This window comes from Globicephala melas, chromosome 12, assembly GCF_963455315.2.
Source record: "Globicephala melas chromosome 12, mGloMel1.2, whole genome shotgun sequence".
Classification (NCBI taxonomy): domain Eukaryota; kingdom Metazoa; phylum Chordata; class Mammalia; order Artiodactyla; family Delphinidae; genus Globicephala; species Globicephala melas.
In genome coordinates this window covers 35,833,029-35,858,940 of record NC_083325.1, presented here as the reverse complement: position 1 = coordinate 35,858,940, position 25,912 = coordinate 35,833,029, and the positions used below count along the sequence as shown (strand labels likewise).

General features: G+C 41.9%; 1 long non-coding RNA gene across 2 annotated transcripts in view; it reads right to left on the bottom strand.

Annotated features, from left to right (window-relative positions):
- LOC132598218 (uncharacterized) overlaps nt 1–25,912 on the bottom strand; it is a 70,255-nt gene that overhangs the window by 28,800 nt on the left and 15,543 nt on the right. Inside the window, exon 1 of one of the 2 annotated variants that reach the window (XR_009566132.1) lies at nt 6,618–6,691. The exons of the other annotated variant lie outside the window; for it this stretch is intronic. This is a non-coding gene — a long non-coding RNA (uncharacterized lncRNA). Of the gene's footprint in view, nt 1–6,617; nt 6,692–25,912 lie in introns of those variants that run through there. 2 annotated transcript variants of the gene reach the window in all.

Genomic DNA, 25,912 nt, shown 5'->3' with positions numbered 1-25,912 from the left:
CAGAGATCTAATTCCTCCCTCTTCAACTCCAAACTATAAGGAAAGGCAGATGTGTTCCTCTTTTTGTGTATTTCTAAGTTTTATTCATTACCTGGACTTTCCTTTCATATATGACTGAATCTTTCCATTTCCTTGCACTGTAAAGTGAAAGGCTCCTCAGAGAGTGGGGCCTGACTCTGGCAGTCCTCCGAAGGTTACAGAGTTAGGCTCTAGCCCCTTGGAGGATACCGCATGCTTCTATAGGGGTCCTCTGTTGTCTAAGACTCTACGGCTGAAAACCATGCACAGAGAAAAGCACAAAAAGTGGTGTCCCTGAGTATTGGAGACCTGTATCCCACTGAAACCAGATTAGCAACCACAATGCAGTGTCTCAGGGTTAGGGTGGGTGGTTGCTGTTTTACGTTTTATTGGCTGCTGAAAGAAAAGGTGGAGGGGAGAGGAATCATCAGGAAAGCTTCCATAAAATAGGGATCAAATCATCACCGCCCTTGGCAAGGGGAGAGGAGGTGAATCATAACTGTCACATCAAAAGTCAACCCCTCTTTAATCCTCCAGCCTGATCCTAAGTCATGATTTTTAAAACTGCAACAAGAAGGGCTCAGTGTAAATAAGTGTTGAATGAATTAAATTACAGGGAAAAGAAACTAAACATGCTTGAATATAAATCCCAGAGAAACAGATGCACACGTTCATCTAGAGACATGTATAAGAATATTTACAACAGTTATATTCATAATAACCAAAAAGTAGAAACATCCCAAACATCCATCAGTAGGAAAATAGATAATGAAATAGTGGTCTATTCATGTAGAGGAATACTACACAATGATGGGAAAGAATGAACAACGGATACACTCATCAGCATGGGTGAATCTCATAGGTGTTCAGTTGAACCAAAGCAGTCAAACACAAAACAGAATGTGGGGCTTCCCTGGTGGCGCAGTGTTTAAGAATCCGCCTGCCAGTGCAGGGGACACAGGTTCGAGCCCTGGTCCGGGAAGATCCCACATGCCGTGGAGCAACTAAGCCCACGAACCACAACTAGTGAGCCCACATGCTGCAACTACTGAAGTCTGCGCCCCTGGAGCCCGTGCTCCACAACAAGAGAAGCCACCACAATGAGAAGCCTATGCGCTGCAACGAAGAGTAGCCCCAGCTCGCTGCAACTAGAGGAAGCCCATGCACAGCAACGAAGACCCAATGCAGCCAAAAATAAAAATAATAAATCAATAAATTTATTAAAAAAAAAACCCAGAATGTGGCAGACACACTCTACAGTGACCCCCTCCCAACAAGTCACATCCTTATACAATCCTGTCCTTGTGATTGCAGGCAAAGCCTGTGACTTGTTTCCAGCAAATACAATACAGCAAAGGTAATGGGATGCTGCTTCTTTGATTAGGTTATAATATATGTCACAATTGATGGGATACCACGTCTCCCATGATTATGTTATTTTATTCAAGACTCTGTCTTTGTAAACTAGAGAGAGAGCTTCTCCCTTACTTCCATGAAGTAAGCTGTTATATTGTGAGAGAGCCTGTGAGAGGGCCATGTGGCAAGGAACTACAGGTATTCTCTAAGAACTGAGAGTGGCCTTTGGCAAACAGTCATACAACCACAAGGAAGTGAATTTTGCCAACAACCTGAATGAGCTTGCAAGCAGTTTCTTCCCCATCAAGCCATCAAATGAGAACACAGCCCAGCCAACACCTTGACTGCAGCTTCGTAAGATCCTGAGCAGAGAACCCAGGTAAGCTGTGCCCTAGCTCCTAACCCACAGAAAATGTGAGATGATAAACGTGTGTTGTTTTAAACCACTAAATTTATGGTTATTTGTTATACCACAATAGAATACTAATACAGAAAATATATTGAATAATTCCATTTTTATGAAGTTCAAGAAAAGGAATGGGGAGGGTGGGAGGGAGGGAGACGCAACAGGGAGGACATATGGGGACATAGGTTTATGTGTGACTGATTCACTTTGTTGTAGGGCAGAGGCTAGCACACCATTGTAAAGCAATTATACCCCAATAAAGATGTTAAAAAAAAAAAAAATAAAAAAAAATAAAAATAAAATAAAATACAGTTTACCCAAAAGATAAAAAAAAAAAAAAAAAAAAAAGAAAAGGAAAAGCTAATCAATGGTAATATAAATCAGAATATTAGTTACCTCTACAGTGAAGGAAGGATAATTAACTAGGAAGGAGCAAGGGTTACTTTCTGGGATGCTGAAAATGTCTATATATTGATCTGAGCAGTGGGCACATGCATATACATGTAGACAAAAATTCATTGAGCTGTACACATAAGGTTAATGCTCTATAAACACTTTACTGTATATATTATATTCTCTGATTTGAAATTTTTAAAAATAAGAAGAAAACCAAAGGAGAGCAAGAATTCTGAAGAAGGATCCCTTCTGAAGAAGGTGTCTATCCGTTCACCAGTCTTGCATCCAGTTGAGCCTCCAGCGAAGAGGGGTTCCCAGGATTTGGGTTCTAGTATATTACCTCAGTCTTCCCCCAGCTGAGGTACACTTCCCTGCCCCACACTGCTCCTTCCCTAGTTACAAAAGGAAGCCACTGCAGAGTTCTGAGCAAAACTTTAAAAGCAGGCTCAGGGTATTAATTTAATGATGAGGGTTTGACTAGTCCTTCATAATTCAGAATGCCTGTGATGCAGGTGTCCTTTGCATGAGGCTCACTTGTGACTATCTCCCTCTGGAAGCTTGGTGCTCCAGAATGTCACTTAGCTAGTGTGAGTGAACCTGGCCAACTGTGCAGCAACCGCATTGCAAGGGGACTTTACTGTTCTCTACTGTCTTTGTGTCCACATTCCACTGTGTATAGTGTATACTTTTGGGTATTCACATATTTGAGGATTCTGGCAGGTCTCCAGTTATCTTCTGCCTCTTGAAGTCAATCACCCAGACAGGCACCTTCACTGCCCAATCCCACTCCTCCATCCCCCAGCAGAGTTCCCTCTTATGTCTTTGCTAAAGCCTCCTGCCTGCTCTGCTCCTAACATGACACAGCCAACCATATTCTCTGCAGGATCCTCTGCTGACAATCTAGCTTTGCCCATGCTCTCTTTAAGTGGGCTCCAAGAAAGTGCTTCTGTTTCTCAGCCCTTTTCCAAGATACGTATTTATCCCAGAATCCTCCTTCCCACTCCTCTGAAAGATTAACCTCCACCTTTTCATGGGGAGCGGGGCAGCGAGGATAACTAACTGTGGAATGTCGGCTCAGCTACCTGCACAGGCGTGACACTAACCTTCCTACGTGGGGGATGAGAGGAGAAGAGGGAAGGAATACAGATGAACTCCATACCAACAATGCAGTCAGAGTCACAGCACTTCACCCTAGAGGTATGTGCCCAAGCCTTTCAAAACTCTCCGCGCCCTTGGGGAAATATCTCAGCCCTGTGATTCCCACAATCAACCCTGGTCTCTGTCCCAGTATCAAAGCAGGTGTGGATCTACTGTAAAGCTAACGAAGCTCTAAAATCCTGGGACTCCCCTTGCACTGGCTCCTCCATGGCTTTCGAAGGGCCCTAGCAATGGGATCATACAGCCCACATATTTTTGTAAAATTGGCAATATATATGTGTGTATACCAATTTATATGGTGTATGTATATAGTATAATATATAATATTATTAATGTATGATATATAACAGTTGTATATATAGTGTGTATATATATTATATATCATTGATACATATAGTATGTATATTATATACAAGCCACAGGGTCCACCTGAAATATATACTATATAACTTACAAATAATAAAATATACATATATAAATATATATATTTCTGACAACCATAATTTAAGATGACAGTCTCTTTCCACTCTCCCTCCTCCTCTATCATGCATCCCTCAGAGGTCAGGCAGCCCTGGAGTGATCATGGGCATTTGGGGGATCTCGCTGAGAAGAATTCAAGTTGGAGATACACTTGGTGTGCATTTAAGGGAATGTTTGTGTTCATTTCCACGTGCAGTTCAGTGATGGTGAGCCGTCCCACTGTAAGAATGGCCTCGACAGCCCTCTCTGCCAGCTCACCCAGTGTCCCAACCTGAAGGTGCAGAGGGGACATTGTGCTATGAACCTGGCACCAGCACCATAGTGCTCAGCACCAGAACTATCCAGGTAAAGGAGAAAAAACAAGGATTAAAAGGTGGAAGCTAGTACATGGAAAAATTCTTCCAACTCTTACAGCTCTAATACGAAAGAAGCTTGATTAAGGTTTTCCCAGATTTGACTATAATCCTAACATTGTATACAACATGACCAATAATGAGTTGTGAAGCTGAAAGAAACTTTGCTAAACTATCAATAGCTTAGAAAAAAATTTCAAACACATTAAAGACAATTGTCTTTCTATTTTCTCCAAATAAAGTGATAGTGTAAAATTATTGTCACATGAAGAGAAAATCAAAATGTATGAAGACCAAAGCTATAGGAAAAAAAGTATTATAAAGGTATGTCAGGCAACGAACTAATAAAGATATTATGGTTTTTTTCTGGATAAGCAAATATTCGCTTTTATACTAAATTTTCATGGTAATTTTGCATTCTTTTTCTTAAAGAGGACACTTCAAATTACATGTGTCAAGCCCCGCAAAACGCGGATTCCCCCAACGGAGAGGCCCTTTGCATGAGACTCTCTCCCCACTTGTCTCTCATACCCGTGCCTCTTTCCCAGTGTCTTGCTTCCCTGCACCTGCATAGTGATCTTCATAGAACCCCTGAGTGGCTTCAGACATTTGTGTCATAGACAGTCTTTGAATTATAATGTGGGTGCTGGATAGAATGTTACCACTTATTTGGACCACCACCCATTTTACAGATGAGGAAACTGAGACCCAAAGAGGCAAAGTGAATTTCACAAGGTCACAGCAAGCTGGTGGCAGAACTTAAACACAGCACCCTGACTCCCCATCCAGTGCTCTTTACACTGTTACTTGTAATCTATTTGTTATTCCAGTGGTTTGCAAACAAACCAGTGCATCAAAATTACCTGTCTGTTTGAAATGCAGTTTCCTGGGCCCCACTCCCAGAAATTGTAATTCATTAAATCTAGGTCTAAATATCTACGTTTTAAAAAACCTCTCTAAGTGAAGCTAAGGCAGAGGTGGATGGGGCTAGTTCAAGTATCCCAACCTTCTTATTTCTCGAATCCTACACTTTCTCTTTCCTCTTGGTCCCCACATCTCCCAATATAACTGGGAAAGGAGCGGCAGCTGCCAGGTCTCTTCTTTGTTTCTTTTCTTTTTTTCTTTTTTTTTTTTTTTTGCGGTACGCGGGCCTCTCACTGTTGTGGCCTCTCCCGTTACGGAGCACAGGCTCCGGATGCGCAGGCTCAGCGGCCATGGCTCACGGGCCCAGCCGCTCCGCGGCATGTGGGATCTTCCCGGACCGGGTCACGAACCCGTGTCCCCTGCATCGGCAGGCGGACTCCCAACCACTGCGCCACCAGGGAAGCCCTCTTCTTAGTTTCTTACTGTCCCACCTCCCACCAGATACACACACACACACACACACACACACACTCACTCACACGCTTGTACGCAATACTGTGGTCTTTTTTCCTAACACCTTTAGCTTACAACCATTTATAAGGATAAATACCTAGTGAGGCTCAAGGATTATCTAGAGTCTAAACAGCAAATAGACCACAGATCCCATACCAGGAGTTTTGCAAAATAATTCCCGGTAGATTTCACAAATGCTTACTTGTCCTCCATATGAAATGTAAAAGCTGGACCTGTCATATCCAGTTTCATTACTGACCATGGGGATAACCACAGGGTGAACCAGAGAATAGCTGGTGTGATTAAGTTCTGACTCAGGCCTTTAACACCATCTTGATGATAACTAGTAGTGATCTGATCTGTCAGCTCCAGATATCTGGGGCCTCATGAGGTTGGCAACCAGAACAGGACACACACTCCTAATTTCCAAACAAAGTGGATGCCATTTGAGGCCTTAACAATCATGGTCCCTGAACTTCACCTGCCCCTGGTAGACCAAGTTATTAGCAGAGGACAGCTTTTTCCTAGTGGAATAATGTATATGAAACTCTTTACCAATTCTCAGAAGCAGTACAAATGCAGTGTTTCTATTCACTATTTTTATAAGGCCCAGATCTGGAAGTCCTCGAAAGGTGTTCCTGAGCCCAGAGTAATCAGCTGGTGCTCCCCTCAAGCACGTTAAGTGTAGACCTGACTAACAACTTGACCCAAAGAAACCCTCACAGTAATACCATTCTATTTTTATAAGAGCTACAAGGAAGACTATTAATGGCAATGCTTTTTGTTATTAGTAATCAAGCTTGCCAAAAACAGTACTCTGTGGTGTTCAGGTTCTCACACCCCTGAGACATGAGAGACCTCTGGGGCTCAAACCAACCAGCCCCCAGGAACTGTTGGCTTCTTTTGCTACAGAAGTTTTGCTATATGAAAAGCGTGACTTTTTTATGTCCTTTGGCCTTTCTTCTTCCTCTGCGTTCAGTGTCCCCAGACTAAATTCAAAAGAGAACCTAAAGTCTATGTGTTTCTCTAAATAGACGTGTAGTTAGTGCTCTAAGAAGAAATGTCATCCTTACCTGCATGAACATAGTGGTCCTGATTCTAGGGGTAACAGCTGAACAGCAGCTTGTCCCAGTGGTTTAGGAAGTTCTTTTCTCCGTTTTCAGGATAAAAATAAAGATTACTCAGATAGATCTGTGATTCTGTCTTGGCAGAGAGTTTCAGAGCCTGGGAACCAGAGTCTATTGGATGAACATTCAGAGGTTTAATTTCAGAATCTCAAATGACAGAAACATTCTCACTGACTGCAGTGACGGCCAGAATGCTTGGCTAGTTTTGATATTTTAAACTAACAGCCTTAAAACAATAGTGAATACCATCTCTTGAATTTCCTTATTTCAAAATGTACTCTTAGACTGCCTTCACACAAAAAAGTTGAAGTTCCATCACTGAGAAAACTACCTAATAAATTATCAAGAACATTTTTTGATACACAAAGAACTATGCTAAGTACCTTGGTGCCAAAAACTAGGACACAATTTCCATCGGGAGGACCCTACAATCCAGTCAGGGAGTCAAAACATGTTCACTGGTTTCACACAAATAGAATATGAGAAGTACCACAAAAGAGGGACAAACAAGCTATAGCATTTCAGATGCAAGAGATTACTTCTAGCTGAAGAGACTCCAAGAAGATCTTACAGGAGGTGACATTTGAGCTGGGTCTGACAGCGTGTGCACAGTCTCGCTACTAGATCTGCTGAGTGTTTCTCCAATTACCCATTCGATAACGTTTTCTTGTCGGTGGAGCTCATGGTCATCCTCGTGTGAGTTTTCTATTGCTGTATAACACATACCACAAATTTGGTGGCTTAAAACAACACACATTTGTCATCTCATAGTTTCTGTTGGTCAGGAGCCTGGACATGGAGTAGCTAGGTTCTCTGTTCAGGGTCTCAAGATGTCAGCTGGTCTATGTTCTCATCTGGAGTTCTTCTGAGTTCACTCAGGTTGTTGGCAGAATTTTCTTGCAGTTGTAGGACTGAGGCCCCTGTTTTCTTACTGGCTGTTGTTTGGGGTTGCTCTCAGCTCTTAGAGGCCACCCTCATATTGTAGCCACATGGCCTTCTCACAACATGGCATCTTACTTTTTCAAAGCCAGCAGGAGAATCTCTCTCTAATTTAGGGAAGACCTGACCGTCCTTTAAAGGACTCACCTAATAATGTCATGCCCACCAGGGCAATCTCCCTTTTATTAACCCAAAGTAACTGATTAGGGACCTTAATTACATCTGCAAAATCCCTTCACCTTTGCCATCTCACGTAACCTAATCACCCCAGTAAAATCCCATCATATGTACAGGTCCCCCACACTCCTAAGGGGAGGGGCGTGTACACCAGGAGGCAGAATCTTGGGGTCCCTCTCGAGGCCATTCTTCCTACTACATGATTCAAGCAAAAGTGTAAGCTTTAACATCCATGTCTTACACAAACCTTACTACAAATTCCATCTCTGTCTATAAATTTAAACCACTAGGACTGTAAGTGGCAAAGAAAGTGATGGTGAATGTGGAAAGAGAGGTAGTAGATTGAACTTTCAAACACAGCTGTCACAACATAGTGCATGTTCACTACACTTAATACATATACACTACATTACTACAATAGAGTACATAGTACACTACAAGAGTGCGCGAACGCACACACACACACATACACACCACAGGCTGTTTTTACAATATGACATTGAACCCTCCTCCTAATGTGTAGTGGGGTCTATGTCACCCCCTCTTGGACAGAATTTTGTAACTGCCTTGGCCAGTAGATTATGACAGAGTAACACTAAATGACTTCTGAGACTAGGTCATAAAAATAATATGCACTTCCACCTTATCTCTTGAGACATTCTCTCTTGGAACCCAGCCACCAAGCTGTGAGAACACCAGTCTCATAGAAAAGCCACATGAAGGCGTTCCAGCCAACAGTCCCAGTTAAGGTCCCAGCCAACAGCCAGCAATAAACAGCAGACACGTGAATGAATGAGTTTCAGATGACTCCAACCCCCAACTGTGGAGTCACCCCTCACCTTCAAGGCACCCCAGCAAGTGCCATGCTGAAATCCCAGATTCATGAGCAAAACAAATGATTGTTGTTTCAAGCCACTTAATTTGGGGTGACTTGCTAAGCAGCAATACAGAACTGGAACACACGTGGAATGGCAAGCTGGACCCTGGCAGCTCTGTACATCCCCAGAATCAAAAGGAAACCCTTCTGTGGCCAGGAAGGTGGAGGTGTTAAAGATTCTGATGCCCAGCATCCTAGCAACTATAAGCCATTCTAACCTTCCTTGCTTTAATCTGGGGCCCCCTCCACACAGCAGATTAAGAACACTGAGCTGCTGTCACAAGGAGCTTGACATGCTGTTCCAAGGCAAAAGAGGAAGCAGGGGGGCTGGAGAGATGCATGAAGAACAAAAGAACTAGAGAAAGAGATGCAGAGGAAAGAAGAGGCTGACTTTTAAATTGGAGCCTGAAATGCAAATACACGTGTAAATGGGGGAACACTAGAAAAGACAGAGATTTTAATGTAAGATACCCCCTACACACACACACACACACACACACACACACACACACACACACACACACACACACACACACACACACACACACACACACACACACACACACACACACACACACACACACACACACACACACACCCCCTTAGCTGCCAGCAAGAGGTAGCCCAGCCTCTACCCTCTCTTGTCCTCTCAGGTTTGGGAAAAGGAATTTGGTTTTCAAACACAAACTGAATTTTTTATTGCCATGCCACGTCCCTGGTTCTCTACAAAGCATGTAATTCCAGCTGTTTGGCTGCATCTCAAGAGGCCGTGGAATAAGAAAGGCTTTTTACATGTGTTCTTGCTTACTTGGCTGGGGGTGGGAGACAGGGTTTCTGAAGGATCTGGAAATCTAGCATAGATGGGGCAATGGGGGGTCACTCTGGACAGCAAGAGTAAATAGTGCATGACACACCAAATGCACACATACTGTACACACAACACACGCACGTGGCACACATAGGCCACATACACACAGCACATATACATGATGCACATACACACTACACTACACCCACACTACACGCACATACGCACCACACACACACACAGCCATTTAACCTTTGGAAAGAGAAACACAGTGATATGTAGGGTTTGACTTAAACACTTGTAAGAACCTAAGTAAAATTACAAATCCTAGAATTGTAATATTTTGCAATCATTTAATCCAACCTCTCTATTTTATAGGCAAAGAAGTTGGGGTTTAGCCAGAAGTAGGAGGCTGGAGCTTTTTCCTCCCATCTCAGTGCTAGGGAAGCCCTCACTGTGCCTCTCCTAGAGTTTTAGAAAGATCCACTCTGATTGAGACTTCAGCCGCAGTCACACACACACACTCATCTGTGCGACTGTTGTTTTGACTTAAGTTTAAAGAAAAAGAAAGGAAGGAATTTGTTGCTTCCTCTCATTACCCATGCAGAAAACCATGGGCTTCCTTTTGCTCCCAACACATGCAGTCTCGTCATTTATTTTTCAATTTGAGCACCAAATCCAGATCCCAAAACTCTAAGGATAAAGTTGCTGTGGCAGCTGAGGCGCAGAGCAAAGTGAGAAAATGTAGGCCACAGGAAACCTCTCATCACTCAGATGCCACCCTTCACTTTGGGGCCAAAGAGACAGTGTCTGAGCCCCTGAACCACGTATCCAGGAGGCCGGCCTCTCATTGGATCCTCTACCCAAGGCATCCTGGGACGCCTCAGGAAGGCAAACCCATGGGTCTCTCCATGGATGGTGCCGCTCAGAAGCCCTGCCAGTCACTGGCCATTTCATCACCGGCTCCTCCCGGCCGCCCTGAGTCTGCTTAGACAAGGCACGTCCGCATCAAGTCAACTTTTGAATCCTGGGCCCAGCGAGAGAAAGAAACCAATTTCCCCTCAACCTCGTCTCCCAGGAGCTCGGGCTGCTTCACAATCAGGTTAATCATTTTCCATAGAGACGCAGCTCTGCCCACCAAGAGGAACTTCTGCACCTGGAACCAGGAAAGCTCCCCGCAACTCCGTCCCACCCCAGTCCGGCCCCACCTCAGTTCCTCTGATGGATCTTCCTCTCCACAACATCCTCACCCCTCTCAGGGCCAAGGACCTTCTGTTGTGGGGGGACTTAACAAGCGCCCCGGGCTGTTGTTGAAGGAGTCTGCCGAGCTGCAGATGGAGCTCAGCAAATGTCTTGGCCATGGGAAGTCTTCTTTTCCATGGTTGATGGGAGACCCTCGCCAAATAGCAGGTGCATTAGTCTGCTAGGGCCACCATAACAGAATACCCCAACTGGGTGGCTTACACAACAGAAATTAATTTTCTCACAGTTCTAGAGGCTAGAAGTCCAAGATCAAGGTGTCAGCGGGCCTGGTTTCTCCTGAGGCCTCTCTCCTTGGCTTGTGGATGTCTGCCTCTTCACTGTGTCCTCACATGGTCCTTCCTCTGTATACACACATGCCTGGTATCTCTTTTTGTGTCTGTGTTTTCTCTTCGTATAAGGATGCCAGTCAGATTGGATTAAGGCCTACCTTAATGGCCTCATTTTAATTTAATCACCTCTTTAAAGGCCCTATCTTCAAATTGAGGGCTTCAACATATGAATGAGAGGAGTGGACACAGTTCAGCCCATAATAACAGGAGAAGACCTGCCTGGCACACAAGTGATATTCCTAGTCAAATGGTGCAGGATGGCTCTCGTAGCAAGGCACCCCAGCGCTCTCCCCCTCCAGGGCAGGAGATCCCCAGTAGTCTCCCTGGAGAGTAGGGGGCTGGGCAAAGGATGGCTTCCCCTTTCTCACCTTTCTTGTCTGTGCCCTGGCATAAACTCTGTGCACCTAGGCCCTCGGAGCCCTGTCTTTTGATTTGCAAAAACCTGGTTTGGAAGTTTATAATAACCTCAATATCAGTATTTTCTTCTTTTTGTATTCTTACTATAACAAGCCCACTAAAAGAAGAACCCAGAATGCAAGGGGAGAAAGAACAGCACAAAGATTAATATTTCAAGAACCCCTTGCTTTGTACTTTTTAATGTAGAGCTCTTCAAGGTTCATGGTCCTAATTTTGGGGTCTAATTTCAGAGCATTCCCATTATACTTTTCTTAATGATGACCAAAGACCTGAGAAACGGGAGGTTGGAAACTTTGACCAAGACTAACTGTGAGAATGAAATCAGATAATGGCTGAATATCAAAGTGCCTGGCACAGAGCAGTACCTAAATCTAAACCTCTCTGCACCAGATTTGCTCATCTGTGAAATGGGGATAATTATTAGGTACACAGGTTATTTTAATGCAGAAATCTCATGCTTCACACATAGTACATGCTCAGTAAATATTCATTAAACTTTTAAAACCTTCTGTTTTTTCAGGACTCTGAATTATGTCCAGTAGTGTCCAGATTTAGAGCAATGATTACAACAGCAACACTGTAATTCCTTGGGGTTTATAGAGTGTATAATTTCTCCTTTCCCTGGAGGCCTTAGTATCAAGTCTTCAAATCAAGTACCACTTGGTTTTTTTTTTTTTTTCATTTTAACATCTTTATTGGAGTATAATTGCTTTACAATGGTATGTTAGTTTCAGCTTCACAACAAAATGAATCAGTTATATATATACATATGTTCCCATATCTCTTCCCACTTGCGTCTCCCTCCCTCCCACCCTCCCTATCCCACCCCTCCAGGCGGTCACAAAGCACCGAGCTGATCTCCCTGTGCTATGCGGCTGCTTCCCACTAGCTATCTACCTTACGTTTGGTAGTGTATATATGTCCATGCCTCTCTCTCGCTTTGTCACCGTTTACCCTTGCCCCCTCCCCATAGCCTCAAGTCCATTCTCTAGTAGTAAGTCTGTGTCTTTATTCCTGTTTCACCCCTAGGTTTTTCATGACATTTTTTTTTCTTAAATTCCATATATATGTGTTAGCATACGGTATTTGTCTCTCTCTTTCTGACTTACTTCACTCTGTATGACAGACTCCAGGTCTATCCACCTCATTACAAATAGCTCAATTTCGTTTCTTTTTATGGCTGAGTAATATTCCATTGTATATATGTGCCACATCTTCTTTATCCATTCATCCGATGATGGACACTTAGGTTGTTTCCATCTCTGGGCTATTGTAAACAGAGCTGCAATGAACATTTTGGTACATGACTCTTTTTGAATTATGGTTTTCTCAGGGTATATGCCCAGTAGTGGGATTGCTGGGTCATATGGTAGTTCTATTTGTAGTTTTTTAAGGAACCTCCATACTGTTCTCCACAGTGGCTGTAGCAATTTACATTCCCACCAACAGTGTAAGAGGGTTCCCTTTTCTCCACACCCTCTCCTGCATTTATTGTTTCTAGATTTTTTGATGATGGCCATTCTGACTGGTGTGAGATGATATCTCATTGTAGTTTTGATTTGCATTTCTCTGATGATTAGTGATGTTGAGCATTCTTTCATGTGTTTGTTGGAGATCTGTATATCTTCTTTGGAGAAATGTCTATTTAGGTCTTCTGCTCATTTTTGGATTGGGTTGTTTGTTTTTTTGTTATTGAGCTGCATGAGCTGCTTGTAAATTTTGGAAATTAATCCTTTGTCAGTTGCTTCATTTGCAAATATTTTCTCCCATTCTGAGAGTTGTCTTTTGGTCTTCTTTATGGTTTCCTTTGCTGTGCAAAAGCTTTGAAGTTTCATTAGGTCCCATTTGTTTACTTTTGTTTTTATTTCCATTTCTCTAGAAGGTGAGTCAAAAAGGACCTTGCTGTGATTTATGTCATAGAGTGTCCTGCCTATGTTTTCCTCTAAGAGTTTGATAGTGTCTGGCCTTACATTTAGGTCTTTAATCCATTTTGAGCTTATTTTTGTGTATGGTGTTAGGGAGTGATCTAATCTCATACTTTTACATGTAGCTGTCCAGTTTTCCCAGCACCACTTATTGAAGAGGCTGTCCTTTCTCCACTGTACATTCCTGCCTCCTTTGTCAAAGATAAGGTGACCATATGTGCGTGGGTTTATCTCTGGGCTTTCTATCCTGTTCCATTGATCTATATTTCTGTTTTTGTGCCAGTACCATACTGTCTTGATTACTGTAGCTTTGTAGTATAGTCTGAGGTCAGGAAGCCTGATTCCTCCAGCTCCGTTTTTCATTCTCAAGATTGCTTTGGCTATTCGGGGTCTTTTGTGTTTCCATACAAATTGTGAAATTTTTTGTTCTAGTTCTGTGAAAAATGCCAGTGGTAGTTTGATAGGGATTGCATTGAATCTGTAGATTGCTTTGGGTAGTAGAGTCATTTTCACAATGTTGATTCTTCCAATCCAAGAACATGGTATATCTCTCCATCTATTTGTATCATCTTTAATTTCTTTCATCAGTGTCTTATAATTTTCTGCATACACGTCTTTTGTCTCCTTAGGTAGGTTTATTCCTAGATATTTTATTCTTTATGTTGCAATGGTAAATGGGAGTGTTTTCTTGATTTCACTTTCAGATTTTTCATCCTTAGTGTATAGGAATGCCAGAGATTTCTGTGCATTAATTTTGTATCCTGCTACTTTACCAAATTCATTGATTAGCTCTAGTAGTTTTCTGGTAGCATCTTTAGGATTCTCTATGTATAGTATCATGTCATCTGCAAACAGTGACAGCTTTACTTCTTCTTTTCCAATTTGGATTCCTTTTATTTCCTTTTCTTCTCTGATTGCTGTGGCTAAAACTTCCAAAACTATGTTGAATAAGAGTGGTGAGAGTGGGCAATCCTGTCTTGTTCCTGATCTTAGTGGAAATGCTTTCAGTTTTTCACCATTGAAGACGATGTTGGCTGTGGGTTTGTCTTATATGGCCTTTATTATGTTGAGGAAAGTTCCCTCTATGCCTACTTTCTGCAGGGTTTTTATCATAAATGGGTGTTGAATTTTGTCAAAAGCTTTCTCTGCATCTATTGAGATGATCATATGGTTTTTCTCCTTCAGTTGTTAATATGGTGTATCACGTTGATTGATTTGCGTATATTGAAGAATCCTTGCATTCCTGGAATAAACCCCACTTGATCATAGTGTATGATCCTTTTAATGTGCTGTTGGATTCTGTTTGCTAGTATTTTGTTGAGGATTTTTGCGTCTATGTTCATCAGTGATATTGGCCTGTAGTTTTCTTTCTTTGTGACATCCTTGTCTGGTTTTGGTATCAGGGTGATGGTGGCCTCGTAGAATGAGTTGGGGAGTGGTCCTCCCTCTGCTATATTTTGGAAGAGTTTGAGAAGGATAGGTGATAGCTCTTCTCTAAATGTTTGATAGAATTCACCTGTGAAGCCATCTGGTCCTGGGCTTTTGCTTGTTGGAAGATTTTTAATCACAGTTTCAATTTCAGTGCTTGTGATTGGTCTGTTCATATTTTCTATTTCTTCCTGATTCAGTCTTGGCAGGTTGTGCCTTTCTAAGAATTTGTCCATTTCTTCCAGGTTGTCCATTTTATTGGCATATAGTTGCTTGTAGTAATCTCTCATGATCCTTTGTATTTCTGCAGTGTCAGTTGTTACTTCTCCTTTTTCATTTCTAATTCTATTGATTTGAGTCTTCTCCCTTTTTTTCTTGATGAGTCTGGCTAATGGTTTATCAATTTTGTTTATCCTTTCAAAGAACCAGCTTTTAGTTTTATTGATCTTTGCTATCGTTTCCTTCATTTCTTTTTCATTTATTTCTGATCTGATCTTTATGATTTCTTTCCTTCTGCTAACTTTGGGGTTTTTTTGTTCTTCTTTCTCTAATTGCTTTAGGTGCCAGGTTAGGTTGTTTATTCGAGATGTTTCCTGTTTCTTAAGGTAGGATTGTATTGCTATAAGCTTCCCTCTTAGAACTGCTTTTGCTGCATCCCATAGATTTTGAGTCGTCGTGTCTCCATTGTCATTTGTTTCTAGGTATTTTTTGATTTCCTCTTTGATTTCTTCAGTGATCACTTCGTTATTAAGTAGTGTATTGTTTAGCCTCCATGTGTTTGTATTTTTTACAGATCTTTTCCTGTAATTGATATCTAGTCTCATAGCGTTGTGGTCGGAAAAGATACTTGATACAATTTCAATTTTCTTAAATTTACCAAGGCTTGATCTGTGACCCAAGATATGATCTATCCTGGAGAATGTTCCATGAGCACTTGAGAAAAATGTGTATTCTCTTGTTTTTGGATGGAATGTCCTATAAATATCAATTAAGTCCGTCTCGTTTAATGTATCATTTAAAGCTTGTGTTTCCTTATTTATTTTCATTTTGGATGATCTGTCCATTGGTGAAAGTGGGGTGTTAAAGTCCCCTACTATGAATGTGTTACTGTCGATTTCCCCTTTTATGGCTGTCAGTATTTGCCTTATGTATTGAGGCGTTCCTATGTTGGGTGCATAAATATTTACAATTGTTATATCTTCTTCTTGGATCGATCCCATGATCATTATGTAGTGTCCTTCTTTATCTCTTTCTAATAGTCTTTGTTTTAAAGTCTATTTTGTCTGATATGAGAATTGCTACTCCAGCTTTCTTTTGGTTTCCATTTGCATGAAATACCTTTTTCCATCCCCTTACTTTCAGTCTGTATGTGTCTCTAGGTCTGAAGTGGGTCTCTTGTAGACAGCATATATATGGGTCTTGTTTTTGTATCCATTCAGCCTATCTGTGTCTTTTGGTGGGAGCATTTAGTCCATTTACATTTAAGGTAATTATCGATATGTGTGTTCCCATTCCCATTTTCTTAATTGTTTTGGGTTCGTTATTGTAGGTCTTTTCCTTCTTTTGTGTTTCTTGCCTAGAGAAGTTCCTTTAGCAGTTGTTGTAGAGCTGGTTTGGTGGTGCTGAACTCTCTCAGCTTTTGCTTGTCTGTAAAGGTTTTAATTTCTCCATCAAATCTGAATGAGATCCTTGCTGGGTAGAGTAATCTTGGTTGCAGGTTTTTCTCCTTCAACACTTTCAATATGTCCTGCCACTCCCTTCTGGCTTGCAGAGTTTCTGCTGAAAGATCAGCTGTTAACCTTATGGGGATTCCCTTGTGTGTTATTTGTTGTTTTTCCCTTGATGCTTTTAATATGTTTTCTTTGTATTTAATTTTTGACAGTTTGATTAATATGTGTCTTGGCGTATTTCTCCTTGGATTTATCCTGTATGGGACTCTCTGTGCTTCCTGGACTTGATTAACTATTTCCTTTCCCATATTAGGGAAGTTTTCAACTATAATCTCTTCAAATATTTTCTCAGTCCCTTTCTTTTTCTCTTCTTCTTCTGGAACCCCTATAATTCAAATGTTGGTGCGTTTAATGTTGTCCCAGAGGTCTCTGCGACTGTCCTCAGTTCTTTTCATTCTTTTTTCTTTATTCTGCTCTGCAGTAGTTATTTCCACTATTTTATCTTCCAGGTCACTTATCCGTTCTTCTGCCTCAGTTATTCTGCTATTGATCCCATCTAGAGTATTTTTCATTTCATTTATTGTGTTGTTCATCATTGTTTGTTTCATCTTTAGTTCTTCTAGGTCCTTGTTAACTGATTCTTGCATTTTGTCTATTCTATTTCCAAGATTTTGGATCATCTTTACTATCATTATTCTGAATTCTTTTTCAGGTAGACTGCCTATTTCCTCTTCATTTGTTAGGTCTGGTGGGTTTTTATCTTGCTCCTTCAACTGCTGTGTGTTTTTCTGTCTTTTCATTTTGTTTATCTTACTGTGTTTGGGGTCTCCTTTTTGCAGGCTGAAGGTTCGTAGTTCCTGTTGTTTTTTGTGTCTGTCCCCAGTGGCTAAGGTTGGTTCAGTGGGTTGTGTAGGCTTCCTGGTGGAGGGGACTAGTGCGTGTGTTCTGGTGGATGAGGCTGGATCTTGTCTTTCTGATGGGCAGGTCCACGTCTGGTGGTGTGTTTTGGGGTGTCTGTAGACTTATTATGATTTTGGGCAGCCTCTCTGCTAATGGGTGGGGTTGTGTTCCTGTCTTGCTAGTTGTTTGGCATAGGATGTCCAGCACTGTAGCTTGCTGGTCGTTGAGTGAAGCTGGGTGCTGGAGTTGAGATGGAGATCTCTGGGAGATTTTCGCCGTTTGATATTATGTGCAGCTGGGAGGCCTCTTGTGGGCCAGTGTCCTGAAGTTGGCTCTCCCACCTCAGAGGCACAGCACTAACTCCTGGCTGCAGCACCAAAAGCCTTTCATCCACACCGCTCCTTAATTTGGGATGATTCGTTGTCTATTCATGTATTCCATAGATGCAGGCTACATCAAGTTGATTGTGGAGCTTTAATCCGCTGCTTTTGAGGCTGCTGGGAGAGATTTCCCTTTCTCTTCTTTGTTCTCACAGCTCCCGGGGCTCAGCTTTGGATTTGGCCCCGCCTGTGCGTGTAGGTTGCCGGAGGGCGTCTGTTCTTTGCTCAGACAGGACGGGGTTAAAGGAGCCGCTGATTCGGAGGCTCTGGCTCACTCAGGCCAGGGGTAGGGAGGGTCACGGAGTGCGGGGCGGGCCTGCGGCGGCAGAGGCCGGTGTGACGCTGCTAGCCTGAGGCGCGACATGCGTTCTCCCGGGGGAGTTGTCCCTGGATCCCGGAACCCCGGCAGTGGCGGGCTGCACAGGCTCCCCGGAAGGGGGTGTGGATAGTGACCTGTGTTCGCACACAGGCTTGTTGGTGGCGGCAGCAGTGGCCCTAGCGGCCCATGTCTGTCTCTGGGCTCCGCACTTCCAGCCGCGGCCCGTGCCCGTCTCTGGAGCTCTCCCAAGCAGCGTTCTTAATCCCCTCTCCTCGTGCACCAGGAAACAAAGAGGGAAGAAAAAGTCTCCTGCCTCTTCGGCAGGTCCAGACTTTTCCCCGGACTCCCTCCCGGCTAGCCGCGGTGCACTAACACCCTGCAGGCTGTGTTCACGCCGCCAACCTCAGTCCTCTCCCGGCGCTCCGACAGAAGCCGGAGCCTCAGCTCCCAGCCCCGCCTGCCCCGTCGGGCGAGCAGACAAGCCTCTCGGCTGGTGAGTGCCGGTCGGCCCAGATCCTGTGCGCTGGAATCTCTCCGCTTTGCCCTCCGCACCCCTGTTGCTGTGCTCTCCTCCGCCGCTCCGAAGCTCCCGCACTCCGCCACCCGCAGTCTCCGCCTCCGAAGCTCCCCCACTCCGCCACCGGCAGTCTCCGCCCGCGAAGGGGCTTCCTAGTGTGTGGACACTTTTCCTCCTTCACAGCTCCCTCCCGCTGGTGCAGGACCCGTCCCTATCCTTTTGTCTCTGTTTATTTTTTTCTTTTGCCCTAACCAGGTACGTGGGGGGTTCCTTGCCTTTTGGGAGGTCTGAGGTCTTCTGCCAGCGTTCAGTAGGTGCTCCGTAGGAGTTGTTCCACGCATGGATGTATTTCTGGTGTATCTGTGGGGAGGAAGGTGATCTCCGAGTCTTACTCTTCCGCCATCTTCCCGGAAGTCTTCACTTGGTTTTATTTTATACATTTTTTTCTCTCTTTCAGCCTACAAAGGCAGAAGTAGTGACTCCAGAATTTCTATATAAGAGGTGTCAATTGTATTAAAAAGAGATTAGTCCAGGGGACTTGAAGATGCATTTACATAAAATATAGCTGTTCTACACATTCATATGCAGGTTTTTGTGTGAACATGTCTTGATTTCTCTGGGATAAATGCCCAGGAGTATAGTTGCTGGATTGTATGGTAGCTGCATGTCATTTTTTTAAGAAACCACCAAACTGTTCTCTGGAGTGGCTATGCCAATCGACTTTCCCACCAGCAATGAGCAAGGGACCCAGTTTTTTCATATCCTTGCCAGCATTTGGTAGTGTTGTCACTACTTTTATTTTAGCCATTCTGATAGGTGTGTAGTGATGTCTCACAGCAGTTTTAATTTGCCTTCCCCTGATGGCTACTGATACTGAACATATTTTCAGATGTTTATTTGCCATCTGTATGTCTTCTTCAGTGAAATGTCTCTTCATGTCTTTTACCCATTTTCTAATTGGATTCTGTTTTTTTATTATTGAGTTTCAAGAGCCCATTATATATTCTAGATATTAGTCCTTTGTCAGATATGTGGTTTGCAAATTTTTTCTCCCACTCTGTAATGTGTCTTTTCACCCTCTTCCCAGGGCCTTTTGCAGAACAAAAATTAATTTTGATGAAGTCCAATTTATCAATTTTTACTCTTATGAATTGTGCTTTTAGTGACAAGTCTAAGAACTCTCTACTTAGCCCAAGATCCGGAAGCTTTTACCCTATGTTTCTTTCTAAAAGTTTTATGGTTTTATATTTTACTTTTAAATCCATGATCCATTTTAAGTTAATTTTTGTAAAAGATGTGCAACTTAAGTCAAGGTTCAGTTTTTTTAGCCTATGGATGTCCAATTGCTACAGCACCATTTGTTGAAAAGTCTATCTTTCCATCATTGAACTGCTTTTGTACCTTTCTCCAAAATAAGTTGGACATATTTGTGTGGGCTTATTTCTGGGTTCTCTGTTCTGTTTCTTCACCATTATCACATAGTCTTGATTACTGTAGCTATATAATAAATCTTGAAATCAGGCAGACTGAGTCCTCCTACTTAATTCTTCTTTTTCAAGATTATTTTAGCTATTCTAGTTCCTTTGCCTTCTGATCTAAAATTTAGAATATTCTTGCTGTATCTATAAAAGCTCCTTTTGAGATTTTGATAGGAGTCGCGCCAAGCCTGTATCCAGTTTGGGGAGAATTTACATCTTTACTTTGTTGAATCTTCTCATCCGTGGAAGATGGCATGTTTCCATTAATTTAGATATTCTTTGATATCTTTCATCAGTGCTATGTAGTTTTCACTATAAAGTCCTGAATGTATCGTATCAGGTTTACACTTAAGCATTTCTCTTTTTTTGAGCAATTATAAATAATATTGTATTTTTAATTTCAGTGACCATGGTTCTTATATTTCATATAGAAATACAATCTATTTTTGCATGTTGTTTTGCATCTTGTATCATGTGCATCTTGTATTCTGTGACCTTGCTGAACTTACTGCTTCTGGGAAGGTTTTTTTGTATAGATTCCTTGGGATGTTCTACACAGTCACTCATGTTATTTGCAAATAGGGACAGTTTTATTTCTTCTTTACTGATCCATATGCCTTTTATTTCCTTTTCTTGCATTATTAATTTTTTTCCTTCCAGTCTATTTCTCTCTGTCATTCAGACTGGGTAATGTCTATTGTTCTCTCTTTCAATTCACTGATTCTTTCCTCTGTCTCTTCCATTCTGCTGTTGAGTGCATTCAGTGAGTTTTTTGTTTTCATTTTGTACTTTTCAGTTCATTTGTTTCTTCTTTGTATGCTTCTATTTCTTTTCTGAGACTTTCTATTTCTTTGCTGAGGTTTTCTTTTTTTTTTTTTTCACTTTTTCAAGGGTGTTCATAATTGCTGTTGAAATACATTTTATCATCGCTGCTTAAAATCTTTGTCAGATAATTCTAAAAATCACTGTCATCCCAGTGTTGACATCTATGTTCATTCAGTTTGAGATCTCCCTGGTTCTTGGTACGATGAGTGGTTTCTGATTGAATCTTAGACGTGTTCATATTATGTTATGAGACTGGATCTCATTTAAACCTGTTTTAGCCAGCTTTCTCTGACACAACTCTAGCAGGTGAGAGAGGAATGCCGTCTCATGACTCCTGGGTGGAGGTAGAAGTCCAGGTTCCCTCACTCAGCCAGTGAAAAGGGAGGGCGGTGTTCTTTGTTACTGCCGGGCAGGGGTGGGAATTCCAGGTCCTCACATGGTCATCACTGACACTGTGGTGGGGATGGCCTCATCACTGCTGTGTGATGGTGAACGTCCTGACTCTTCTCTAGGCCTCCTCTGATACCACCCCAGCAAGGAGGGGGATGGGTACCTAATTATAACTAGGTGGAGGTAGAAGTCCAGGCTCCCCATGTGGTCTTTATCCAAGAACCCATAGTTAGTAAGTTGTGGAGCTGGGACTCAGGCCCAAGTATCTTAGTCTCCAGAGTCCAAGGTCTTAACTGCTCCATCATAATGCTAGAAACTGTGATTATAACTTTACACAAGTACTTTTATATATGGCCAAAGACTGGGGAGTTACGGAAGCATGAGAATAGTAATTCTGCTGGAGGGAAATATGATGACCCTTTTTATTTAAAACATATTTTAAAGTACTTTTGCCTCCAGGGAAACGGAGTAGACATACTGTTCTCTATTCCTCCCACTAGGTACTTCTAAAAACTCTGGATATTATATGTAAACCAAACATGAGAAAACTCTGAAAGGTAGAGAGAAGAAGGCAAACAGGCTAGGCACCTCAGGGCCTGAGGAGTGGCAGTGGTGTGTCCTCTGGTTTACGCTTAGTCTTCATAAGCCTATATTTCCTCATCTATGAAATGTATATACTAATAGTACCTCATGAGGTTAAGAGGATTCAGGGAGAAAATTAATGTTAAATACTTGTCGGAAGGGTTTGGCCTGTAGGAAGTGCTTAATGTTAGAACCATCACTGTTATTAACGGTCATATACACTTGTGGGTCCAAGCGCTGGCTTTTAATGCAAGGAAATCCCTGTTGCCCGTGAGTTGTTTTATCATTTTCAAGTTTTCCATTTCCATTTGGATCGAGTCCACTAACATCTGTGAGGTTGTAGATTTTGAAGCTTTTTTCTAAAGCTTTTGTTGTCCAGCTGCTCTAAATGACAGTCTACTGGCTCCATCAGAATGAGCTGGAGCCCTTGTTACAATTACAAAGTTCCAGGGCCCATCAACCTACTGAATCAAAAAGTTTTTGGTAGACTCAATATAATCCCTTTCACTCTTAACATTCCTGGACTGTTTCCCCTTTGCTTATCCTTTTGCTTTCTTACTGACTTCTATGATTTAGAATGCTTCTTTCTTACTTGTTTCTGAAATTCTGGTTTAATAAAACTTCCTTCAAGTGAAGCATAAATTCTCCTATCCAGATTCCTTAAAAACAAATCAAGTAATGGCATTAACATTCTGTTTTGTTTCCATTTGAAGGCTTAATTATGTAAATTAAATGATTTTTAATAACATTCAAAAGTTGAATTAAGTGAGACCTCAGATCCATCATCTTGCATCTATTTGTGAAGGCTCATATTACCGGCCACTCTAAAATATCTTAATGCCATAATACCTATGCTGAATATTTTCCATTTGTCCTTCCATATCCATCCACCTCTCTTTCTCATCCTGCTGAGGGCTTGAGGAGATTGACCTTTACGGATTGCATTAACTAACCTCTGGCTGTTGGACTGGGTCAGTGGGAAGCACCCCAGGAAATCAGAGGGTGAGTAGAACTCATCAAGGTCAGGATATTCATTTCCTGTTCCCTTTCTGCTGGGTCACCATGGATTGACTGTGTCTCCCTTTGAAAGGTCATAGCTCTACAGATGGCAGGCAGCCATTTCCTACAGCAGTCTCTCTGGGTTCTGTCTGGGTCCCCCCTAGAAATGGTGCCATTGTTGCTAGTCCTGGGTACTACACCATGCCCTGTTAGCTTCCCTTGGCACATCACACCTTTGAAAATATCCCCTTTATTAAGCACTCCTGACCATGCTGAAGAGTAAAACCTTGACTGACATAATATCCTACCCAATTCTGTGTTTTCTTTCAACATTCCAAGGGTGACTTCTATAAGCTTTTCTTTTTAGAAAGTGAACAAATGTGTGATCAACAAGTTTACCTTTAAACAAGTATCAACAGGATTTCTCTGTGAGAGGAGGTACAATTAGTAAAATGAGCATATGGAAAATATTCAATATTTAGCCTCAATTGTTATCAAAACAATAAGCAACAATGAACTTTGTTTTCTGCTGGTCAATTCCCATTATGCTGGCAAAAATATAAAAGATAATGAGATTACTAGTTCTGGTGAGGATGCAGGGACTGGTACACTCATACTTTGTTAACAGGTATAACCCCTGGAAACTGTGTTAATTGATACAACTCTTACAAAGCCACTCAGCAACATATTTTGAAAATCATTCACTGTTCATACCCTTTGACACAATAATTCTGCCACTGATAGTTCATCTAAGAGGAGATAATTTATAAAAATTAAAGGGCTATATTAATGTTTAAGTTACTTAGATAATTATTTAAAATAAAGCAGAAAACAAGATTGGAAATGACTTAGATGTCTACTGATTGAAAAACTGTTGAGTAAAGAAAATGATAATTAAGAAAATTAATGATAAGAAAATTAAAAATGAGAGGAAATTCTTAGGGTATAATGCTAAGTTCAAAAGCAGACTTCAAAACTGTAATGATGCTATAACTATGTAAAATGATAAATACATGTGATCAAGGACTAAAATGGAACCATTAAAATAAAAAGAATTGATTTTTAAGATGATAGAATTATGGTTATTTCCTCATTTCACTGATTTTGTCTATATAACTAATTTTTAAGGGGTCAAAGGATACCTCACTAAGATAATAATATATATACAATATAGTATGTATTGCAGTAATATAATATACTCTATTATACACCATTATATACCATACTACATGGTATTACATTTGGCACTTACCTATAGCATGGATGCAATGTAATCCTCATTTCATACATGAGGAAACTGAGGCCCTGAGAGGTTAAGAAAACTGGCTCAAGAACACCATGAAAGTAAGAAGTGGAGCAGAGAGTCAGCCATAAAGCCTGCAGTAGCACTGTTTGCTATAAGATCTGGCCCCTGACCCAATGCACCCTTCTACAGGCTTTCTTCCCCTACTTTCGTAGTACAGTTCTTGACTGTTCTCCTCTGACCGTTCCTGTTGAATCCCAAGAGCATGAGCCTGGAATGAAGGCATTTCCACAGTTCTATTCGTGGCTTTCCCTCTCATTAGACTTCATCCCTTAGAACACTGAACTATCCCTAGAGCTGTAACTCCATCTCTCTGTAGATCCAGACCCCTTCATTCTCTTGCATTTGAAACCTGAATTTCCAACTGCCTGGTAGGCCTTCACATATGTTGGCGTCTCAACCTAAACACATCCAAGACCAGAGCATCCTCTACCTTCAAAGTAATTTCTTACCCCCTAACCTTCAACCTCCATTATGATACCATCATTCTCCCCAGTGACCCAGGTGTAAAACCTCTTTGAATTCCTCCCTGTTCCTCCCTCACATTCCATCACTTGCCAAGGCACGTAGATTCTGGCCTCACTTTGCTTATTGCATCCTTCCCCACCTTTCCTATTCCCACTGCCTCTCTCCAAGTGCTGGTCTCATAAACTTTCAACTGGACTGTCATAATCCTCACAATTTGTTTGGACTCATAAATTCACTAGTTTTTGCATCAGAAGTACATATACACACATATTCCCAGGCCCAAGGCACACCTACTGAATCAGAACCCTTCAAAGTACAATAAAGTTGGGAATTTCTTTTTAATCTCCAAGTGATTCTGATATGTAGACAGGTTGAGGAGCCCCTGACTTACTGATTCCTTGCCTCTAGTTTTTTCTTGAAGCACCCTCTTCCCCAAATATTGATCCAGGTTGTACATTGCTTTCAGAAATGTTTCTAAAGCATCTGCTTACATTATTCTTTTCAAGAACTCCAATGGCTCCCCACTGCCCCGGCAGCACCTTCCTGCTATCAGGTGTTATGACGGAAGGAGGGTGGGAGGAGTCCTGTTCCTTTAAAGCAGAACTTCTCAGCCTTTAATAAACAATTATACATTGTGAATGTTCAAGGAGAGATATATGTATAGTTCCCAAATTTATCTGACCATGGAACCTTTCTTTTGCGAAACATCTCACTGCTCTAGAGTTCTAAGAAAGCCTTTGGGAAAGGCTAGCACGGGATGAATTCCAAACTCCTGAACCTGGCCCAAGTCAGCCTGTGGTCAAACTCAAGTCTGCCTTTCCAGCCTTGTCACGCACAGCTTCCAACTACCCTACCCAGAATGAACCATTCACTCTTCTATCAACACATCTTGTTCTTTCTCTCTTGAGGTAGAAAGGGCTTTATCATGACAGTCAAACAGAAGTCCACCACTCTGGGTTCTTGTCCTCTCAATCACAGGCCCATTTCTACTTACCAAACTAAAATGTATGTTTATGCAATTTAAACTGACCTTTAACTAGAAAAAAAAAGGCCAGGTTTCCCTTCTATACCAAAAAATGGTATCCACGATGCATGTGTACACACGCTCACGTGCACGTTCACAAATGTGTACACACTAAGGAAGTCTTGATTATTTGGTGCTGCAGGGTATGGAACTGACTTTTGTCCTTGATATTCTTATTTGTTTACTAGAGAAACTTATTGGATTGTTGGGAAATAATGACATA